Below are 7,985 nucleotides of genomic sequence, written 5' to 3' on the forward strand. Positions count from 1 at the left end.
CCTAACACCATAAAAACCCTAGAAGAAGATCTAGGCAATACCATTCAGGACATAGGCATAGCCAAGGACTTCATGACTAAAACACTAAAAGCAATGGCAACAAAAGCCAAAAGAGACAAATGGGATCTAATTAAACTAAAGAGCTTTTGCACAGCAAAAGAAACTATCATTAGAGTGAACTGACAACCAATAGAATGGGAAAAAATGTTTGCAATCTACCCATCTGGCAAAGGGCTAATATCCAGAATCTATAAAGAACTTAAACAAATATACAAGAAAAAACAACCCCATCAAAAAGTGGGTGAAGGATATGAACAGAAACTTCTCAAAAGAAGACATTTATGCAGCCAAAAAACATGAAAAAAAGCTCATCATCACTGATCATTAGAGAAATGCAAATCAAAACCACATTGAGATACGATTTCATGCCAGTTAGAATGGCAATCATTAAAAAAGTCAGGAGACAGGCTATCTTGCGTCCCCGCATGTGTGCGCCTATCTCAGCTGGCCCACCTGAGACCTCTTGAGCACCAACCCTAGTCCCCCGTGCGACCCCTTATCTGCTCCGACAAGATGAAAGAAACAATCATGAACCAGGAAAAACTCGCCAAACTGCAGGCACAAGTGCGCATTGGTGGGAAAGGAACTGCTCGCAGAAATAAGGTGGTGGTTCATAGAACAGCCACAGCAGATGATAAAAAACTTCAGTTCTCCTTAAAGAAGTTAGGAGTAAACAATATCTCTGGTATTGAAGAGGTGAATATGTTTACAAATCAAGGAACAGTGATCCACTTTAACAACCCTAAAGTTCAGGCATCTCTGGCAGCAAACACTTTCACCATTACAGGCCATGCTGAGACAAAGCAGCTGACAGAAATGCTACCCAGCATCTGAAACCAGCTTGGGGCAGACAGTCTGACTAGTTTAAGGAGACTGGCTGAAGCTCTGCCCAAACAATCTGTGGATGGAAAAGCACCACTTGCTACTGGAGAGGAGGAGGATGATGAAGTTCCAGATCTTGTGGAGAATTTTGATGAGGCTTCCAAGAATGAGGCAAACTGAATTGAGTCAACTTCTGAAGATAAAACTTGAAGTTACTGGGAGCTGCTATTTTATATTATGACTGCTTTTTAAGAAATTTTTGTTTATGGATCTGATAAAATCTAGATCTCTAATATTTTTAAGCCCAAGCCCCTTGGACACTGCAGCTCTTTTCAGTTTTTTGCTTAAACACAAAAACACAATTCATTCTTTGCAGCTAATTAAGCCGAAGAAGCCTGGGAATCAAGTTTGAAACCAAGGTTAATAAAGTTCTTTGCCTAGTAAAAAAAAAAAAAAAAAAAAAAAAAATCAGGAGACAGCAGATGCTGGAGAGGATGTGGAGAAATAGAAATACTTTTACACTGTTGGTGGGAGTGTAAATTAGTTCAACCATTGTGGAAGACAGTGTGGCGATTCCTCAAGGATCTAGAAATAGAAATAACATTTGACCCAGCAATCCCATTACTGGGTATATATTCAAAGGAGTATAAATCATTCTATTATAAAGATACATGCACATGTATGTTTACTGCGGCACTTTGCAATAGCAAAGACTTGGAACCAATCCAAATGCCTATCAATGATGACTGGATAAAGAAAATATGGCCCTTCACATAACTGCAGGCTGTCAATGTGGGTAAAAGAAAAAAAGAAAAAAAAAAGTAAAGAAAAAAAAAAAGAAAATGTGGCACATATATACCATGGAATACTATGCAACTATAAAAAAGGATGAGTTCATGTCCTTTGCAGGGACATGGATAAAGCTGGAAACCATCATTCTCAGCAAATTGACACAAGAACAGAAAACCAACCACCACATGTTCTCACTCATAAGTGGGTGTTGAACAGTGAGACCACATGAACACAGGGAGGGGAATATCACACACCGGGGCCTATCAAGGGGTGGTGGAGTAGGGGAGGGTTAGCAGGGGGTGGGGTTATGGGGAGGGATAGCATTAGGAGAAATTTTTAAAAATTATTTTAATTTATTGAGACAGGGTCTCACTCTGTTTCCCATGCTGGAGTGTGATGAAGTCATCTCTGCAACCTCTGCCTCCTGGCCTCAAGCAATTCTCCCACTTCGGCTTCCCAGCTAATTTTTTTATTTTTTGTAGAGACAGGGTTTTGCTATGTTGCCCAGGCTGGTCGTGAGCTCCTGGGCTCAAGCGATCCACCCGCCTTGGCCTCTCAAAGTGTTAAGATTATAGGTGTGAGCCACAATGCCAGGTTCATCTTTATTAAATTTTGTTTTCTAATTATGTAAAACATGTGGTTCAAAAGTCATACCTACAAAATAAGGCACATTCAGGGAAGTCAAGTCTAGCTTCCGTTGTTCTCCCTTCTACTCTCTTCCCCCATTTCCTAGATAACTATTTTTACTGGTGTTTGGCTTATGTTTCCAATTTTTAAATATTAATTAATTTTTTTGAGACAGATCCTCACTTTGTCGCCCACGCTGGAGTGCAGTGGCATGATCTCGGCTCACTGCTATCTCTGCCTCCCAGGTTCAAGTGATTCTCGTGCCTCAGCCTCCCAAGTAGTTGGGATTACAGGTGCCCACACCAAGCCTGGCTAATTTTTGTATTTTTAGTAGAGATGGGGTCTTGCCATGTTGGCCAGGCTGGTCTCGAACTCCTGACCTCAGGTGATCCACCCACCTCAGCCTCCCAATGTGCTGGGATTATAGGCATGAGACACCATGCCTGGCCTCCACTTATTTTAAAAAAGGTACATACATATACGTAGTTGTGTTTCTCCTTCTAAGATAGCATACTCTATACTGTTCTGCACTTTGTCTTTTTCACTTAATATACACCATCTGTCATATGAATACACACAACACTTCTCATTCCTTTTTACAGTTGCACAATATTCCATTGTATAGATGTCCTCTATAGGTGGACAGTGCATTGTTTCTAGTCTTTGCTATTACATAAAGTGTACCTGTATCGTCCATGCATGTGTGAGACTTTACAATGAAATCTGATTAATCTACCAGGGTCCTACATCGATCCCTGTCTCAAAGTGGGCTACTGCTATAATTTACCCTGATTGTTAAGGTATTACATTTTTTGTTCTTTCTTATCTCACGTTGCATGAGAAATGGAACATGAGTAACTCAAGCTCCCATATTCAAAATAACAGGCATTGAGGGGCTTTTGAAAGAGAGAAAAAAAAAAGCAGCAATTGATGCTTCTGTGGGTAGTTACTATTTAGCAAGCTGTGTGATGGAGCACCTCCACTGCACAGGTTGCTGAATAGTGGTCCACCTCCATCTTCCAGCAAGACGACCAGTCAAGGATTGTACAAATACCTCTAGCTCCATATTCCATAGATGTGCCCTACATCGATCTACAAAAGAAGTAAGACCACATCAACATCTTCCCATTGCTGTGTGTTGAGGTACCCACTCCATTCCTTTATGTATTCAACAAATTTTTTTTTTTTTTTTTTTTTGAGACAGAGTCTTGCTCTGTCACCAGGCACCAGGCTGGAGTGCAGTGGCGTGATCCTAGCTCACTGCAACCTCTGCCTCCTGGGTTCAAGCAATTCTCCTGCCTTAGCCTCACAAGTAGCTGGGACTACAGGCGTACACTACCACGCCCAGCTAATTTTTTGTATTTTTAGTAGAGACAGGGTTTCACCATGTTGGCCAGGATGGTCTCGACCTCTTGACCTCGTGATCCGCCCACCCTGGCCTCCCAGAGTGCTGGGATTACAGGCATGAGCCACCGCCCCCGGCCTAAACAAATATTTTATAAATGTGTACTATGTACCACACGTTGTGCCAGGTGCTGAAGACGAAGCAAAGGGTAAGATAAACCCAGTATTCATTCTCCTGGAGCTCAGAAAGCGGCTCTTAGCTTCTGTGATTGGCTCAAGCCAGTTTTGTTCAACACATGAACGAGCACTTATTCTTTCCCAAAGACTTCATAGCCTCAAAAACATCACCATCTTCCCAAGGAGAACACTAGATTGTACATTTCCCCTCATTTTATGGAAAGTGATGGGAAAAGGCCCAAGTGATTTTGCAATACTCCTGGCGATTCATTCTCAGGGGCAAAATTGGGCATAAAACCTAAGCGTGCAGATTGTGCAAAGAAGTGATTGCTCTAATTCTGATGAATAGTAACCAGTCTTTCCTTTGCATGCCTCTTTTTTTTTTTTTTTTTTTGAGACAGGGTCTCACTCTATCGCCCAGGCTGGAGTGTAGTGGCATGATCTTGGCTCACTGCAACCTCCGTCTCCTTGGTTTAAGCGATTCTCATGCCTCAGCCTCCTAAGTAGCTGGATTAGCATACTACCACACCTAGCTAATTTTTGGTAGAGATGGGGTTTCATCATGTTTGCCAGGCTGGTCTCAAACTCCTGGCTTCAAGCAATCTGCTTCTCTCTGTCTCCCAAAGTTCTGGGATTACAGGCGTGAGCCACCTTCCTGAGCCTACATACCTCTTCTAAATCAATCACGTTTCATGACTGCCAATTTTGCATTTATTTTGTGCTGAACTCCCAAGTTCTTTTATAACAAACAATAGTCACCATTTGTTAAATATTCACTAGGTTCCAAGCATCCCGGCTAAGCACTTTACACTAAATCATGTAGTCTTCCCAATTATAAGTACCATCATGATATCCATTGTATAGAGAACAGTGAGGCTTAGAGAGGGTCAGTAAAATTCCCGAGGTCACACATCTAATAAAAGCAGACATGATTAGAGCAGTCATACCAATGGAGATTCAGAGGTCTCTGGTATGATGAATAAGCTATAGCTCAAGTATCAACAGTAATCACTAACTTCTTTTATTTATTTTTTTGAGACAGCATCTGTGTTGCCCAGGCTGAAGTGCAGAGGCACAATCTTGGTTCACTGCAACCTCCACCCACCAGGTTCAAGTGATTCTCCTGCCTCAGCCTCCAGAGAAGCTGGGCTTACAGGCATGTGCCACCACACCCAGCTAGTTTTTGTATTTTTAGTAGAGACAGGGTTTTGCCATGTTGGCCAGGCTGGTCTCGAACTTCTGACCTCAGGTGATCCTCCCACCTCAGACTCACAAAGTGCTGGCATTACAGGCATGAGCCGTTGCACCCAGCCTATAATCACTAACTTCTATTGAGCATTACTTTTGTGCAGGGTACTAAGTGCTTTACATGTATTTATTAGAAGGGAAAAAGATTCTTCCTCATCCCTTATGTTTCCTTCCATGTGGAAGAAGCTTCTTTGGCATGAGATTTCTGACCTGTCTCCCAGCTCTTTGACTCACTCCTGCCCAGGAGGGTGGTAGTGGTGGTGGTGAAGAGGGTGGTACAAGAGAAGCAACTTCTTAATGGTGAGCGTGGGGAGGAACTGGAGACACATAGCTCAGCCCCATCTACGTCCTCTTGGCAGCCAGCCTCCTCCAGAGCATGCTTTGGGCTCTGCTCTCCCAGGCTCCACTGTTTACAGAGACAGTTTCCAACTGGGAGGCATGCCTGAGCCTGCGTGGGTACCCTGCCTAATTCTGGCATTCACTTAACCACAAATGCAAACCATGGACTCCTATATAAAATGTATCAGTGACAAAGCTGATGTTTGGATCCCATTTGTTTTTGTTTCATTTTGTTTTGCTTTTTTTTTGTTTGTTTGTTTGTTTTTGAGTTGAGTCTGTCGCCAAGGCTGGAGTGCAGTGGCCCAATCTCAGTTCACTCAACCTCCACCTCCCAGGTTCAAGCAATTCCACTGCCTCAGCTTCCTGAGTAGCTGGGATTACAGGCATGCACCAACACACCCAGCTAACTTTTGTATTGCCAGTAGAGATGGGGTTTCTCCGTGTTGGCCAGGCTGGTCTTGAAATCCTGACCTCAAGTGATCTGCCTGCCTCGGCCTCCCAAAGTGCTGGGATTACAGGCGTGAGCCACCGTTCCTGGCTGATCCCATTTGTTTTTATTTCTCCTTGCCCAGCTCTTACTCAGAACTTGGAAAGCGAAGAGAGGTTCCTTTATTATATTCTCTTGAATCCCCAAACTATTAACTCATTTAATTCTAACAAAAATTCCATTAGAGGGCAGAGAGCAATGGCTCATGCCTATAATCGTAGCACTTTGAGAGGTGCAGTCGGGAGGATTGCTTGAGGCTAGGAGTTCAAGACCATCCTGGGTAACATAGTGAGACCCTGTCTCTACCAAAACATTTAAAAAAGAAAAAAGAGTTCCATTAGAAAAGCTCCCTTATTAAGAAAGAAAAGAAAACGAGAAAAAAAAAGTACTCTTATCCTCCCAGATGAGGAAACTCCAGCATTTCGCCTTTTGGTTGAAGAACAAATATTTGCTCTCAGTCCAGGATCAGATAAAATTAAAGCATATAAGAGTGTTTGCAAACTGTTGAAGCTATGTATACAGAAGACAATGAGGGTGGTGGTTCTGGCTTTGACACCCACTGGCAGTGGGGCTCTGAGCAAATCCTTTCCAGACTTTAGTTCCTTTATCAGGAAAGTAAAGGGTCAGACAGGCTGAACTGCGCAGATCCTTCCCTTTCTAACATCTGTGACCACGAATCAGTGATGACTAGCCATCGACTGTGTTCTCCTGGCTTCCTCTGCGTCATTGAGGACTTCTGAATGCCAACTTTTCCCGATTGAGCTAGGCCCAGTCCCTAGGGACTGAAACATGCCACCTGAAACTCCCCTCCTTGAATGGGCTGGGCTTAGTCATTGGAGGTTTGCTGCTCAGTTGCCTTTGGTTGCTGCAGCAACATAACACAGGCCCACACTTCCGTTTTGAGAGTGCAATGAAGGCTGATCTCCCCCAGTTGGCCACAGGGGCTCTCCCAAGCCCTGCTGCTTGACAGTAAGTACTTCCTGGCTTCCTCACAAGGCCACACTAGGGGATGGGGAAAGAAACCCACTAATCATTCCTGGGAAGTTGAAGTGAATACTTTCCCAGAAAAAAAAGAGGCACATCTCCATCAGGGCAGCATTGAGGGGTTAAAATCTCAAGAGATTCAGACTCAAATATTAAGATACTGATTCGGCCAGAGTTTGAGACCAGCCTGGTCAACATGGCGAAACCCCATCTCTACCAAAAATACAAAAAATTAGCCAGGCATGGTGTTGGGTGCCTGTAATCCAGTTACTTTGGAGGCTGAGGAAGGAGAATCACTTGAACCTGGGCGTTACAGGTTGCAGTGAGCCGAGATCGCACCATTGCACTCCAGCCTAGGAAACAGAGCAAGACTCGATGCCAAAAAAAAAAAAAAAAAGAGAGAGAGACTGATTCAGAACAGTATTTGTGAACTGCATTTCTCCTTGCTGATGCTGTTGGAAGAGCCTGTGTTTTTGAAATGACTGACATCATGAAATCTAGTTTGGTCACCAGGATATGGGGTTGACAAAGACCTTGTGGTGGGGCTTTACTATAAGTTTCATCTAATTCTGAAATTTGTGGTTTCACACCGGAAGCAAGCAAAATAACAAAGACCAGAAAGTGGAAAAAACATTCTGCCCTAGTGGAAACTATCTTTGCCCACCTGCATTCTTCCAAAACAGCAGTCAAATTAGCTCAGATATCTATCTTCGAGGGGGTCCCCATATGATATATCATACAAAGGGAGTTTGTCGATGAATCTGATGCCCCAGTTATTCAGAAGAGAGTTCTAAACTCTCTTCTGAGAGAGGGGGGACCTGAGGTTGTTTCTCTCTGTCTCCGTAACAAAATAGCTCACTCCTTTGCACACCTGAATAAAGAAACTCCACTGGGGTCAGGAAATAAGGACAGCACCAGGACAAATTCTGAACCAATGCAAGAAAATCTTTAAATGCAGTTGGGATAGCTCTCCCATTGAGAGGAACAGGATGTGTGCTGGCTTTAGCCAAGGAGAATGGGCGAGATGAGATGAGCACAGGGTTTGAACACGCAAAAGGGTGGGGTCGTCAGTGTGTACCAGAGGGAAAAGGCAAGCAGCCAGGAT

The 7,985-nt window shown here is 43.5% G+C and overlaps 1 pseudogene; it reads left to right on the forward strand.

The window, feature by feature from the left end:
* Nucleotides 1-500: 500 nt before the first annotated feature.
* LOC116550024 lies at nt 501-1,324 on the forward strand (annotated as a pseudogene).
* Nucleotides 1,325-7,985: the final 6,661 nt, after the last annotated feature.

Source organism: Sapajus apella, unplaced genomic scaffold (genome assembly GCF_009761245.1).
Source record: "Sapajus apella isolate SASKATOON/1434 unplaced genomic scaffold, GSC_monkey_1.0 scaffold7, whole genome shotgun sequence".
Taxonomy (NCBI): Eukaryota; Metazoa; Chordata; class Mammalia; order Primates; family Cebidae; genus Sapajus; species Sapajus apella.